The sequence below is a fragment of the Dendropsophus ebraccatus genome, chromosome 2 (assembly GCF_027789765.1).
Source record: "Dendropsophus ebraccatus isolate aDenEbr1 chromosome 2, aDenEbr1.pat, whole genome shotgun sequence".
Taxonomy (NCBI): domain Eukaryota; kingdom Metazoa; phylum Chordata; class Amphibia; order Anura; family Hylidae; genus Dendropsophus; species Dendropsophus ebraccatus.
The window spans coordinates 17,109,804-17,126,399 of NC_091455.1; the positions used below are offsets into that span (position 1 = coordinate 17,109,804).

Below are 16,596 nucleotides of genomic sequence, written 5' to 3' on the forward strand. Positions count from 1 at the left end.
TAAAATAGAAAATGTAACTCAGGATCAGTAATGTAATATATGTACACAGTGACTCCACCAGCAGAATAGTGAGTGCAGCTCTGTAGTACAATACAGGATGTAACTCAGGATCAGTAATGTATGTACACAGTGACCTCACCAGAAGAATAGTGAGTGCAGCTCTGTAGTATAATACAGGATGTAACTCAGGATCAGTAATGTATGTACACAGTGACCCCACCAGCAGAATAGTGAGTGCAGCTCTGGAGTATAATACAGGATGTAACTCAGGATCAGTAATGTATGTACACAGTGACCTCACCAGCAGAATAGTAAATGCAGCTCTGGAGTATAATACAGGATGTAACTCAGGATAAGTAATGTAATGTATGTACTCAGTGACCCCACCAGCAGAATAGTGAGTGCAGCTCTGGGGTATAATACAGGTTGTAACTCAGGATCAGTAATGTAATGTATGTACACAGTGACCCCACCAGCAGAATAGTGATTGCAGCTCTGGAGTATAATCTCACTGCAATCAGTGGGTACTAACTTCTTGGACCCTGGACTGTGTGACTGTCAAAGTTTTTATGGTCCAGCGTCTTCATTCTGAGGCGTCTGTAGTCACTGTCCTCCAATGTCTTACCCTGGTGATTTGCTGTCACTAGTAATGAGGGGAGAACCCTTCAAGTGTCACTACGTTCAGCGTCATGGCCGCCATATGATTTGTGCTTTTCATTAAGCATCTGTTAGGGAGCGGCTGAGTGTAACGTTCCTCCATAGGATGACTGGCAGAAAGTCCTGATACAAATACACATGTGACTGATAGCGGTAGGTGACCGGTTTGGGTTTAATTTTTTTTCTCTGTTTTTATGTGCTGCTCTATGGTGTTATGAATATTCAGGCTGAGAGGGGGGTCACATACTTATGCAGCATAAATTAGACTTTACCTAGAGGAAGGGGGTGTTCAGAGAAAGTAGTATAGACTAAGAGAGGAACCAGACTCCGGGGTGGTTAACCACAAGTTTAACCGTTTACTGGAGTGTCTCAAGAAACGTGCAATATCCTCATTGTGGAAATATTCCGATTTAGCTATAAAGTCCGTTTGCAGGTAAAACGGTGACACCCCATCTCTTATGGTGACAGTGCAGTATGGAGCTACCATCATCACCAGTCCACCTTTGCAGGGGGAGGATTTTAGGTAATGAATTCCATTTTTCTAGGGTTTTGCTCCTTCATGGACTTAATCACTCCCTGGTTTCCTCATCACACTTTCCTGACGTTCACAGAGGAGACCAACTGTCAATACTTCCGGGAGATTGACCCAGTGCTCTCTGCTGCCACCTCTGTCCATGTCAGGAACTGTCAAGAGCAGCAGCAAATCCCCATAGAAAATATCACCTGCTCTGGACAGTTCCTGACATGGACAGAGGTGGCAGCAGAGAGCACTGTGTCAGACTGGAAAGAATACACCACTTCCTGCAGGACATACAGCAGCTGATAAGTACTGGAATACTTGAGATTTTTAAACAGAAGTAAATTAAAAATCTGTATAACGTCGATTTGAAAGAAAAACATTTTGCTGCATTGCCTCTATAAAAGATGGCAGCTTTGTTGTGTTTTGAGGTACAGACGTCCTTATGTATTTTCATCATCTGTAAGAGATTATGGCTCCGAGCAGATGCTTTGTCTACTTTCTGCGTTCGGTAGAATAGAAATAATAGAGGATTCTGTTTAAGAAGAAGAAAAAAAACTAGAAAATGATGTGTTTCCTCCCATGTGAAATTGCAGGTTGTGATAAAATTGCAGGTCGTGTCAGTGAAAGCAAAAGTAAGGAAGCAGCATGGATGGTTTATAGCGTTCATTACCATACAGTGATGAGAGCGGAGGCCTGGCCCAGGTTACCAAAGTTCACATCTAAGATCATGGGTAATGTAGTATTATATGCAGCCATATGGAAAGGACATCATGTAAAACTACAATTCCCATCATACCTGGCCAGCCAAAGCTTTTGTTCTGGCTGTCCAAGTATGATGGGAATTTTAGTTTTGCAACTGCTGGAAGGCAGTGGGTTTAAAGGGATTTATATGACGTTGTAAAACGAATAGCCTCCATCATGTGACCTATAGGCTATATAATGTGATCAACATTGCCAGGCCTAATCATGTGATCAGCATTACCAGGCCTAATCATGTGATCAGCATTACCAGGCCTAATCATGTGATCAGCATTACCAGGCCTAATCATGTGATCAGCATTACCAGGCCTAATCATGTGATCAGCATTACCAGGCCTGATCATGTGGTCAGCATTACCAGGCCTGATCATGTGGTCAGCATTGCCAGGATTCATCATGTGATCAGTATGACCAGGCTTGATCATTTGACCAACATTACCAGGCTACATCATATAACCAGCATTACCAGGCTACATCATGTGACCAACCAGACTACATCGTGGGATCAGCATTACCAGGTTCCACCATGTGACCAGTATTACCAGGCCTAATCATGTGATCAGCATTGCTAGGCTTCATCATGTGATCAGCATTACCAGGCTTCATCATGTCTTCAGCATTGCCAGGCTTCATCATGTGATCAGCATTGCCAGGCCTAATCGTGATCAGCATTTCCAGGCATAATCATGTGACCAGTATTACCAGGCCCTAATCATGGGATCAGCATTTCCAGGCATAATCATGTGATCAGCATTACCAGGATTTATCGGATAGCTTATGGCAAGAAAAACACCTGTAATGAAGCCTGGTAATGCTGATCAAATGATGAGGCCTGGTAATACTTGTCACATGGTGGAACCTGATAATGCTGATCCCATGATGTAGGCTGGTTGGTCACATGATGAAGCCTGGTAATATTGGTCACATGATGAAGCCTGGTAATATTGGTCACATGATGAAGCCTGGTAATATTGGTCACATGATGAAGCCTGGTAATGCCGGTCGCATGATGAAGCCTGCTAATGCCGGTCACATGATGAAGCCTGGTAATGCCGGTCACATGATGAAGCCTGCTAATGCCGGTCACATGATGAAGCCTGCTAATGCCGGTCACATGATGAAGCCTGGTAATGCCGGTCACATGATGAAGCCTGGTAATGCCGGTCACATGATGAAGCCTGGTAATGCCGGTCACATGATGAAGCCTGCTAATGCCGGTCACATGATGAAGCCTGGTAATGCCGGTCACATGATGAAGCTGGTAACGATAACACAACAAAACTGAATATCACCTTTAGATTTATACAGTTCAGTCACATGACTTTGGCAGCGAGCAGACACCTGGACAGTGGTGAGAAACTAAAGCACCGGTTTGATAGAAAAGTAAATTAAAACAGGTCTATAAAAATCGCCTGTATAAGTGTCACTCTACCCCGCTCTGTCACTATGATGGTACCTGCTGTAGAGACTCCAGTGAGGTATAATCTCTCATTGTCTTATATGGTAGAGAAATCAGGACACAGAATTATTAATAATCTGCTGGGTCTCTGGCGCCTGCGCTCCCAGGGACGACTCTATTAATTACACAACCTGATTATCCCCCCGGGGATTCCCGCTTCGGAAATTAAATCTTACATTAAATAGAGAACTTATCGCTTTGTGTCTCATTATAACTTGGTCTGAATAGGCTGCGCCGGTCTGTTAGATGGTGCTGCCGGTCACCGCTGTAGAAATCTGGCTACCATTGTAAACTATGGTCAAGGGAGTCCACAGAGAGGTGACCAGGGCCAGTACTTGTCATGTGATGTCTGTTAGCCAATCACAGGCCAAGCAAGTAAATCTCCCTTTTTTTTTTTTTTTTTTAAACCTTCAGTCTGCAATACCACAACTAAACTGAGGACAAGAGTGTCGCTGTTTCTAGAAAGAAATCCCTTTTATTATTATTCTCTGTAGACATCAATGACAAAGCCGTCCATGGATTCCTTTCTGCAGTGCGTGTACCAGCTGCCAGCGCCGATATCCCTCTGCCGGTCGGCTCCCTGCCAGAAGCAAACCAAGGGTATCCGCCCTGGCAGACATCTGTCGGCGCTAGCGGGGAGACCCGAACAAATAGAATCACCGGGCACATCCTGTCTGTCACATCACCCAATGATAAAAGGGGTCAACATAGAAGTAACATGTACAGATAGATACACGGTCAGATATACACCCACTGTGATATCGTACATCATGGCGACATGTCTGGGGGTTTGGTCATAGAGAATCCCCCCAAAAAACTTTTCTTAATCTTTTCATTCTATGTTTTCTTTTTCGGTGAGTCCTGCACCATGTAGCGTCTCATATAGTAATCACAATATACTCATGTAAATGAGTAATATAAATAAGGACACATCTAGAGGGAGATATATAGCAGCTGCTGCATGTGCTGCAGGAAGTGGTGTATTCTTCCCAGTCTGACACAGTGCTCTCTGCTGCCATCTCTGTCCATGTCAGGAACTGTCCCCATAGAAAAATAGAAAACTTCTCCTGCTCTGGACAGTTCCTGACATGGACAGAGGTGGCAGCAGAGAACACTGTGCCAGACTGGAAAGAATACACCAATTCCTACAGGGCATACAACAGCTGATACGTACTGGAAGACTTTAGATTTATTTTTAATGAAAGTAAATTACAAATCTCTGACACTTTCCGGCACCAGTTGATTTGAAAGAAAAAAATTTGGTGAACAACCCCCTTTAATGGCTGATCACTAGAGTGCCCCCCCCCCCCAAGTTATGTCAAAGAAAACGTAATACTTAAAGGGGATGCCCAAGTTTAGAAAAACATGACTGCTTTTCTTTTAGAAACAGCGCCACTCTTATCCTCAGGTTGGGTGTAGGGTTTCGCAGCTTAGTTTCATTGAAGTGAATAGAGCTGAGTTGTAATACTACATACAACCCGAACACAGGGGTGATCCATATTAGCTGATCATTGACACTTTAACATAGGCCGAATGAGCGTTTCTAGAAACACTTGTTACCATTTAAAGGGGCCTATGCTCCACCACTGTTTTTTTTTTTTTTTTTTTTCTTAATGGAAAATCTAAGAATTTTTTAAAGGCATAAATATAGAATAGTAAACGTTCTGCATACTGGGGGATTTATTGAGCATGATGTAAAGTGAAACTGGCTCAGTCGCCCCTAGCAACCAATCAGATTCCACCTTTCATTCCTCACAGACCCTTTGGAAAATGAAAGGTGGAATCTGATTGGTTGCTAGGGGCAACTGAGCCAGTTTCACTTTACACCATGTTTGATAAATCTCCCCCACTGTCCGTATTTATAGGACCCATTGTATTGCCTGGGAAGCTTCCACGGTCCATGCATTGGCCTTTAGCCTGCACTTTGTCATCATATTGTCCTGATTCGCGGTCCAGGCTTCTGTTGGTCTCGGTGGTTGCGGGTGGCACACGAATGACACTTCATAGGCCGCCTGTGCATTAGGGTACTATTACACGGAATGATAATCGGCCGAATCGGTCAATTATCTTTCCGTGTAATAAATATAACCATCAGCCGATGACAGTGATCATCAGCTGATCATTGATATAGGTTCTTTGAACCTATAATTGTCGGGCGCCGACCAAGCATCGCTACGTGTAATAGCGGTGTGCGTCCGGCGGCTGACGATTTACATTACCTTTCCAGGCTGCAGGGCTCCTCTTGCGGTCTTCTTCTCCCCGGGTCCCCCGTGCTCCAGCTTCAGAGTGGCCTGTCTCAGCTAACAGGCCGCTCAGCCAATCACAGGGCTGGACCGCAGTGGCCAGTGATTGGCTGAGCAGCCTGTTAGCTTAGACAGGCCACTCTGAAGCTGGAGCACGCAGGACCCAGGGAGAAGAAGACCACAAGAGGAGCCCTGCAGCCTGGACAGGTAATGTATAAATTTAAGCAAGGTCTGCAAGGACATCGGTAACTATGCAGCCCTTGTTAAACGATAATCGGGCCGTGTAATAGGCCCAGTAAACGAGCGCTGATCTAGCAGATCGGCGCTCGTTTACAGTTATTATTGGGCCTCCATCGGCCCGTGTAATACTACCCTTACACATCTATGGTCAGACCGCAGAACCAGTATGGACCTGTGCAGGAGACGTAAGAAATACAGGTGGTAAGTGACCTCATGTAGACGGGAATAATAATGATGGTGGAGCAGGACCATGTGTCAGTATTACAGGTGCCCCCACCCCCCTCCTGACCATGGATGGTTTCCTATGGCTGTTATTGTGCTGGAATCCTGTAGAGTTGCTGTTGGCTGGAAGCTCCCGCTTACATAATGCTATTGATATGAGATCTGTCCTTCTGCTCCTGATACATCTGGATCACATTTAACCACCAAACCACAATGCGCGGCCCCGAGGTGCTGACGCGGCCCCGACTACTCGCTGCTTTTAATTAAAGCGCTTTCTGCAGTCCAGTCACATCCAATAATAACATTGCCATATAACACATGAACCCCAACACCTCCTGCCCTTTATTTATACAGCGGAGACCTGGTGATATATAGGAGTAAGTGCAGGGGTCGGGCCGGATCAGGTTCCTGTATACTTGGTGTTGCATGACGGAGTGAGTGGAGATTATATTGTTCTTACATTAGATCAGTGATTCCCAACTCCCAGCATGCCTGGACATGGGAAGAGGATGATGTAACTGGCATGAGATCCATATGATCGGCTTCTCTTCATCATAATCAGGATCCTGCCATGATATACAGGTTTAGGTTTTTATGACCATTAGGTTCTCAACATTTAAAGGGGTACTCCGGCGAAAGTCTTTTACTTTCAAGTCAACTGGCGTCAGAAAGATATCTTGTTTTGCAATTAACTTCTATTTAAAAATCTCCAGTCTTCCAGTACTTATCAGCTGATGTATGTCCTGCAGGAAGTGGTGTATTCCTATGGTCTCTGTGGTGTATTCTTATGCTCCCTGTTGGGCTAGGCTCCTGTGTGTTCCTTGTATTGGTAATGAGATTGTAGTCATTGCAGATGAGCACAGAATGTAGTGGGGGGGGGGGGTGGCGGGAGAGAGTCATCCAGGATGGCGTCGCCCGTGGTTTACACTGCAGATGCCGCAGCAGATGGGAGATTTATAGCAAATACGAAATATTTGTACCCGTGATACAGACTCTTCACAGGCCAAACATTGCATTGGAAATGCGTTACTGTACCCAGACATATATGTAGTTACATGGCCAATGATGTGCTGCTACACGACCCTGTGTGTGACATGGTATATTGGCTGCCATCCGAACACACCCCATTCCTGATCCCAGGGTTTATCCCACCATGTCTGATTGCTGAGGTTCCTAATGCTAGGTCCCCCTCCTCCAGTATGATCAGTATCCGGCCCCCTAACATTGCTTCTACAGGTACTACTATAGCATCAGCACCGGGCACAGTATCCAGCCCCCTAACATTGCCTATACAGGTACTACTATAGCATCAGCACCGGGCACAGTATCCAGCCCCCTAACATTGCTTCTACAGGTACTACCATAGCATCAGCACCGGGCACAGTATCCAGCCCCCTAACATTGCTTCTACAGGTACTACTATAGCATCAGCATCAGCACCAGGCACAGTATCCAGCCCCCTAACATTGCTTTTACAGGTACTACCATAGCATCAGCACCGGGCACAGTATCCAGCCCCCTAACATTGCTTCTACAGGTACTACTATAGCATCAGCATCAGCACCAGGCACAGTATCCAGCCCCCTAACATTGCTTTTACAGGTACTACCATAGCATCAGCACCGGGCACAGTATCCAGCCCCCTAACATTGCTTCTACAGGTACTACTATAGCATCAGCACCGGGCACAGTATCCGGCCTCTCTAACATTGCTTCTACAGGTACTACCATAGCATCAGCACCGGGCACAGTATCCAGCCCCCTAACATTGCTTTTACAGGTACTACCATAGCATCAGCACCGGGCACAGTATCCAGCCCCCTAACATTGCTTCTACAGGTACTACTATAGCATCAGCACCGGGCACAGTATCCAGCCCCCTAACATTGCTTCTACAGGTACTACTATAGCATCAGCATCAGCACCAGGCACAGTATCCAAGCCCCTAACATTGGTTCTACAGGTACAACTATAGCATCAGCACCGGGCACAGTATTTGGCACCTCACATTGCCTCTGCAGGTATTATTGGGTGCAGCGGGGTATTCCTACATCGCAGCGGGGTGATGGTGCAGCGCTGTGGCAGGTAGGATTGGTACATCCTATCTCCTCGGCAGGTGTGCGGTACAATCCTCCCCGGGGTATTCCTACACCGCAGCGGGGTGATGGTGCAGTCCTCTGCGGGCTCCTCATACAGGGACATCTCAAGGTCTGGTGGAGTTGGGATCCTGACGGCCGTGGCGCCCATACTTATAGACAAGTTGACATCTTTTGGCACGCCTGCCTCTTTTTCCATTTAGAAGTCATTTGTTACTTTAGAAGCATTGTTACAGCTCGGCCATTTAGTTACAGGGACGTTTTTCCTTGACGTTGCCATGTTGACTAACTTGACTATGGCAGATATGCCAGAGGATGTTTTTATTGTATATTATTATGGCTGATGGTTTGCAACAGGATCTGTAAGGGACTACCAAACCTGGAAACCACCATACATGCGGCCCTCTAGCAGTTGCAAAATAACAATTCTCATCATGCATTGTGCTTTGCAACAGCTAGGCAATCACAGGCAGTCAGGGCATGCTGGGAGTTGTAGTTTTCCACAGCTGGCCAGTCACACACCATCAGGGCATGATTGGATTTGTGGTTTTACAACAGCTTGAGGGACATAGATTAATTATTAGTGCATAACAGAAGGCTGTCAGGGCAGGCTGGGAGTTGTAGTTTTCCAATAGCTGGAGAGTTACAGGCTGTGAGGACATGCTGGGGATTGTAGTTTTCCAATAGCTGGAGAGTTACAGCCTTTGAGGGCATGCTGGGGATTGTAGTTTTCCAATAGCTGGAGAGTTACAGGCTGTGAGGACATGCTGGGGATTGTAGTTTTGCAATAGCTGGAGAGTTACAGTCTGTCAGGACATGCTGGGAGTTGTAGTCTTTCATCAGCCGGAGACCCATAGGTTCGGGAACACAACAATAGTGAAGCTTTCTCTGGCGTTTGCTTTTATACTGATTTCCTATGTATGACTTTGGCTTATGCCTTCCAGCATCGGGTGACCACATCAGAACTCCATTGCCTTGTGTGACCTGCCGCTATCATTGGGAACATACAGAGGCCTGCAAACCATCAGCTCATAGGGAGGGAGGGGGCCCATTCCAGATTGGTCTTGTCCCCATTTTATCAGCAGTGCTACAATATAGTAGACAAGGTGCAGCGGGATAGCGGCAGTCTCCTTTTATTGCTGTGCCCCCCATCTGTTATGCCCGTCCCCTCCCGTACAGACATAGGTGGCGCTGTCCTTCCACCATGAGTATTGATGCCTCTCCTTGGCAATATGGCGGCCAGAAGCCAGTCAATGTAGAGGTTACTATATCTGCTCATTGGGCGTCTTGCCACCTGGCCGTATCCTCTTGTAATAATTGCAGGTTACAGTCTCTGGTAAATGGAGATGTTCTATATTCCAGCACCCGGCATCACCTGAGGAAACCTCAGATGCGGCAGAGATCACAAGACCCGCTCCTGTGCCGGCAAATTGTCGGCTTAGTGTGTAACAAAGCGCAGCGGATACGTTCTATGACACCCGGCTGCCAAGTTCTTGGGAAGGAGCAGAGTTTTGCTGATCTCAGCTTAACAAGTTTGTCAGCCTCCTCCTCCTCCTCCTCCTCCTCCTCCTCCTCTTCTTCTTCTCCTTCATCTCCTCGGAGCTGCCGTGTCACTCCAGACGTGATGATTCACCCGGCTCCGTAGGGAGAACACATGCACGTCGGCAGTCAGAACCATCTCCCGCTTCTCAGGCCCAGATGCGAGCCGCCCCATCCAAATATTGAAAGAGCCGCAGAGAATTAGCATGTATGTAAATGAGGACAATTAGCATATGAATGGGGAAACTCATTGACCTGAAAAAAAAAATAAAAAAATGGGAGTTATGTGTCAGCGGCCGCGCTGAAGGAGGAGGAGGTGGCGATGAGGATGCTGGACGGGCTCCCCCCCCCCCCCCCCCCCCCCCCCGCTAATGTTACAGGAATATTCCCATCATTGGATTGTTATGCTGCTGCTTGGAAGGAAGGAAAACTAATGTGCAGAAGGGGTAGTCAACCCAAAATTTCATTCAAATCAGCTGGTGTGGGAAAGAGCCAGAGATTCATAATTTACTTAAGTCGTAAGTCTTCCAGTACTTATCAGCTGCTGTATGTCCTGAGGGAAGTGGTGTATTCTTTCCAGTCTGGAGAGCAGGAGAGGTTTTCGATGGGGATTTGCTGCTGCTCTGGACAGTTCCTGACATGGACAGAGGTGGCAGCAGAGAGCATTGTGTAAGACTGGAAAGAATACACCACTTCCTGCAGGACATACAGCAGCTGGTAAGTACTGGAGGACTGAATTTTTTTTTATAGAAGTAAATTACAAATCTCTGGCACTTTCTGGCACCAGTTGATTTTAAAGATTTTTTTTTTCCCTTGGTGAACAACCCCTTAAAGTGGGAGGTTTATGTTTATGATGTCCAGCTTTCTCGGATTAGTTTTCCTGCCAGATTAGCGGATCATACCTGGTATCTGTTGTGGTTTGGCGTGATGGAGAGGTTAATATAGATTATCTATGGTGGTACAAAGTGGTTATGGGATTATAGCTGGTATCCCTGGAGGTTTAGTGGTTAACACTTAGTGTTACTGGTGGTCAAGGATGTGGAGGGGTTAATGGTGGTGATCTAATAGTGGAGGTGAAGGGTCATAGTGCTTTACGACTCTCTTGACTTTTTGATGGATATGTATCATGGGGATTTGTGCATTGTTACTATATTGATGTGTGGTGATTCATTTGTTCTCCACCAGGCGGCACTGTATGATATAGGAGGAGAAGCAAAACTTTGGGATATATAGTGTTCTAGGATTAGGTTCAGGATTTTTATGTAAAAAAAAAAAAAAAAGTTTAAAGTGTACCTGTTGTTTGTTTGTTTATTTATTTATTTATTTTTTTTTTTGCAGAAATCAATAGTACACACAATTTTTGCCTTTAATTAAGGTTATTGGCCGAAAAATGGATTTTTATCTTGAGAAAGCAGTTTAAAGCTCTCCTCACGTCTTCATTGTTCTCTATGGAGAGGGGAGGGGTGGAGGGAGATGAGGCACCAAAACAGGACAACAAAGAGTTAATTTACAGCTACATCACCGGGTTATCCCCTCTGAGGTCAGCTCTGACCTCTGAATACAGGCTTTCACACAGGTCCCACTGTGTAATCTTTTGTTCTCTGCTGGCGACTAATCTCCATCCTCCCCCCTCCCCTCCCATAGGTTACACAGGTCCCGACTGATGTAAAAGAGTCGAGATTTCCTGATAATGAGCAGTGGATGAGAGAGAGGAGGGGGAGGGGCCTGGGGAAAGTCTTTTTGAATGCAGATAATGGCAGATTTGCCTAATAAACCCAATTACAAAGTTTCTTAAAATCGCCTGGACTATTGATTTTTGGAAGAAAAAAAACAAACAACAGTGACACGTTAAGGGCTTATAGAGGGAGCCAGCAAGTCCTGCTTCCCCCCCACCCACCAATAGAGTGAGCAAGCGAGTCCTGTATCCTCCGCACACATACAAAGGTTGACAATTCTATGTGTATTGATAATCTTAGGAAGCTGCTGTAGGACATGTAACGTGTCCTACAGAAAGAGGGAAAAATAAAAGAAACATGAATAGAATAGTGAAGATGCAGATAGGAAAAAAAAAGTTCAATCCCAGAATGGGTGAGACTTGTCCTGATGGGGTTAATGTTGGGCCTCCCCGCTCCCCCCACCCCTGGTTACATAAGAGGATGTGCCGTCTCCTTAGGCCGCTGCCATGTTCCTCATTGTCCTCCTGACATTCCTGCTATTCTGTGCTGTGGCCGCTCTGCCCCGGGATGAAGCCTCAGTAGCCGCTGCGGTAGTTTTATAGAATCATTATAGAAGTTTATGGCGCCATTACGATTCCAGCCTGTCAGTCACGGGGCGGGGGAGCGGGCTGCATCGTGTCCTGTACTTTTTATATGTTTCATAACTTTATGCATTGACAGCAGAAGGGACGATCCATAACTGTAAGAGGGGTGACAGACTGATACAAGTGCAAGACTTTACACTAACTCCAGTAGGTGGCAGCAGAGAGCAGGCTTTACACTAACTCCAGTAGGTGGCAGCAGAGAGCAGGCTTTACACTACTAACTCCAGTAGGTGGCAGCAGAGAGCAGGCTTTACACTACTAACTCCAGTAGGTGGCAGCAGAGAGCAGGCTTTACACTACTAACTCCACTAGGTGGCAGCAGAGAGCAGGCTTTACACTACTAACTCCACTAGGTGGCAGCAGAGAGCAGGCTTTACACTACTAACTCCAGTAGGTGGCAGCAGAGAGCAGGCTTTACACTACTAACTCCACTAGGTGGCAGCAGAGAGCAGGCTTTACACTACTAACTCCAGTAGGTGGCAGCAGAGAGCAGGCTTTACACTCATTCCAGTAGATGGCAGCAGGGGGCAGGCTTTTTTGCCACTTTGCATATTGTTTTTCCATGGAGTATTGCATGACCTGTAAGAATCCTCACTCCTTTTGGTGCTCTGTAAGACCCCTCACACCTTCAGAACGGTTATAATTAAATCGATTAAAAATCAATTAAAGGAGAAGTCTGTCCATTTATAAAACCCTGCAGGGAGGAATTTGATAAGAAGATAAGAAGTAGGAACTTTCCTCTTCTCGTGGGTGTGGTGATCGGGAGGACCGGCTGCGGGATCCTAGCAATACAGGCGTCATGACCTGGCTGATGGATGCCGCTCCAGTCCCTGGTTGGCTGAGTGGCCAGGCCATCAGCTGGGACAGGCCTTTATTCCCATCACAACGTCATCACAACTCGGGGAAAAGGATTTCGGACAGTGGTCCCTAAGTCGGTCCTGCCACTCACCGCAGGCACAGGGAGAGGTAAGTTCCTTCTTGTTATCATATTCCCCCCTGCCGGCTGCTGGATTTTAATAATGGACGGACTTCTCTTTAAAGGGGCTGCCCAGGCTTCAAAAAACATGGCAGATTACCTCCGAGAAACAGCGCCGTTCTTGTCCCCAGGTCCATCAAAGTGAATGGAGCTGATTTGCAATATCACAGAGAACCTGTGGACAGGGGTGGCTCTGTTTGTGCAAGAAAGTAGCTGTACTCTAATCTTGGATAACCCCTTTACAAGGGAATACAGTGGAGATTGTTCATGTTTCTGGCACACTGACTGAGCCCGGTTTGCTCCGCCTGGGTGGGGAGTAGCTGGATTTTTTGCAGCCCAGTGTCCCCCTGGGGGGCGCTCCTGTCACTGTGCTCTATGCCCTCCTCGCTGTTATAATACTCTGTTTGCCTGAAGCCGGAGAATGGAGCTGCTGATTATTGTGATTAGCTTGTTTATTCCGATAAGGGATTTAGCATTGTGCATAGCGGGGTCCCCGCTGCTCGGCCTCACCCCCGCCATTCATTACGGCACGGATACAGAAAGGATTGCCTTACACTCACCGTGCCGCATTGTAATGAACCAGACTGCGGGAACCAATGGGCACCGCAGTGCTCTGTTAACCCTTCACGGTCACAGCCACGGCAGAGTCCGTTACCTGTCCTAGTGATTGGATAATCAATAGCAGCTAATAGTCACTAAAATGGGTGACTTTCCCACGCTCTGTCCAGAATTGGGGGATTTGCTGCTGCTCTGGACAGTTCCTGACATGGACAGAGGTGGCAGCAGAGAGAACTGTCAGACTGTAGGACATACAGCAGCTGATAAGTACTGGAAGACTGGAGATTTTTAAATAGAAGTAAATAACTAATCTGTATAACTGTCAGACAAAAAGATTTTCACTAGAGTACTCTTATTAATCTCTCCATTGATGTCTATGGGAGGTCCTGCTAGTATAGGCAATGCACTATGGGAAAGTTATGCAAATTAGCTTTTCTCTAAGTAAGAAAACGGTCTCTTTAGTGCCACCTGTAGGTAGCTACCATTATCCCTCTGTAACCGGTGACTGCAGCTGTTACCAGTATCCTATAGGATTTTCATATTAACTTGTGACTGGCTACTATGGTTGTTGGAGTGAAGCAGTCAGAAATTGTTGACTCTTGCTCATCATTTCCATATAAATAGCCAGAAATTACTGACGTTTTCTGCAACCTCACAAATCTGTGCTTTTCGAGAGGCGGCAGTGTGAGGTCTTTGGACAGGGTGGGAGACTCCTTTAAGTTAGGGCCTACTGAAACATAGAACTATGAGGATCCCAGCGAGAAATCATCAGAATCCGCTGCCCAGAACTCCTGCATTTGACCAGTGTTGTGTCAATGTTCAGTTGTTTTGATGCAGTGAGCGCCCCCTTGTGGTGGCTGCAGGTAGCTACATTTTTTATCATCTAAATTGGATTCTTCACCTCTCCTGACCTGTCATGCTGTGTTGACACTTTATTTATATATATATATACACACATTCAGTTATTGTAGATTTACCAACCACATCTGCTGAAAGTTTGGAACAAACAAACATCTACTACTCTTTCAGTAAAGTAATATTTTCTCACGTTGCCTCTTATCTTTCCACCAGTAACCTGTCACTGTGTCGTCGTCTTCTTGAGTTCAGGTTTTTTTTTGTTTTTTTTTTTAAACTAAAACCCTTCCCTCCTGACCCTTATTTAGTCCTGTAACATATATAAAGGTTTCCATCATGTCCCTCCTTTCCCTTCTTTCCTCCAGACTATATAGATTCAAATCCTTAAAGGAGAAGTCCAGTGAATTTTTTTTATTAAATATTGTATTGGCCATCAAGTGTTATACAAATAACCAGTATACACTTATTACGGGAAATGCTTATAGCGTGCTTTTTTCCCTGCATCAAGTCTTCACTTCCTGGATAACATGGTGATGTCACTTCCTGGATAACATGGTGATGTCACTTCCTGGATAACATGGTGATGTCAGGACCCGACTCCCAGAGCTGTGCGGGCTGTGGCTGCTGGAGAAGATGATGGTAGGAGGACACTGAGGTACACGGCACTGGAGGGACACTGAGCATCCCCCTTCCATCATACTCTCCAGCAGCCACAGCCCGCACAGCTCTGGGAGTGACATCACCATGTTATCCAGGAAGTGAAATCACCATGTTATCCAGGAAGTGACATCACCACGATATCCAGGAAGTGACATCACCACATTATCAAGGAAGTGACATCACCACATTATCAAGGAAGTGACATCACCACATTATCAAGGAAGTGACATTATCACCATGTTATCCAGGAAGTGAAGCCTTGATGCAGTAGTAAATGCAGGGAAAAAAGCACTTTATAAGCAGTTCCTGTAATAAGTGTATATTGGGGATTTGTATAACTTTTGGGTGGCAATGCAATACTTTAATAAAAATTTTAACCTGACTTCTCCTTTAAGTCTTTCCTAATATAGGGTATGTGCACACTACGGAATCCTGGCGGATTCCACAGCTCCGCTGGCCCCATAGGCTTCATTCTATGATTTGACAGATTCCGCTGTCTGCCCCAAGAATGAGCGGGTTCATACATAACTCCATACCTAACAGATCTGCTGGTTGCAGGGGGTCGGCTCTGCTATATCTTTATATAACTATTTTTAGCACTGACGAGAAGGCAATAAAGTGAAAACACCACTAAACCTATTTCTATCTTCCTGGTAAATAATCTTGGGGTTTAGCCCAGGGCTGGCGTGTCTGTTCTTGAAGAAGTCCGGGCTTGCTCCTCTCCGTTCTTACAGGATAACGAAATCCAATTGATTGGAGATTTATGGACAGGATATATAACTATGAGATGAATGTGAGCGATTCAGCCCCACAGCTTGTGTGTTCTCATATGGAAATAAAACCTCAAGCAGTTCCAACACTGGCGTGATGGAAAACCAACCGCTTAAAGGGGAACTATCGGCAGGTTAGACAAATTAAACCTGCTTTTAGCCCCTTATGACACAAGAGACACCGGTTGCCATCTCCATTAATTATAATCAGAAAGTGATGGGCCAGCCGGGGGCGGATCAACGCTATGGGGGCGGGCAGTGCTCCTAACAGTCTTTCCGGACCATTGAGCAAACAACTAATTCCATCGAAACAACATCAAGGATGAAGTTAAGAGACGTACCTTCCTCCTCTGCATCTCCTGTGCAATAGGGACATATTAGCAGGTTAGATTTGTCTCACCTGCTGATAGTTCCCCTTTAAGGAACACTGGTATACAGCCAGCTCCCTCTAGTGGTGGCCACAGGCAACAAGACTTTTATCATCTACAAAGAAATTTCTCTTCTATTTAAACAAAATTGTGTTCATAAGTAAATAATTTCTTCTGAATTTCCCACAATCCTCCTCTTCCTGCTCTTTGCTGTGATAGATTAGATGTCATCCGGTTCATCATCGATTATCTCTCTACATTTGACAGATATGAGAGTAACCAGAATGGATTTTTCAGATGTGGTTAGTGCTATTGATTTATTGTGCATCCGCAGCGCTATTATGGGATGTTTGT

The 16,596-nt window shown here is 45.8% G+C and overlaps 1 protein-coding gene across 3 annotated transcripts in view; it reads left to right on the forward strand.

The window, feature by feature from the left end:
- Positions 1–16,596, forward strand: part of ASAP1 (ArfGAP with SH3 domain, ankyrin repeat and PH domain 1) — a 151,946-nt gene that overhangs the window by 80,727 nt on the left and 54,623 nt on the right. The window lies entirely within an intron of this gene.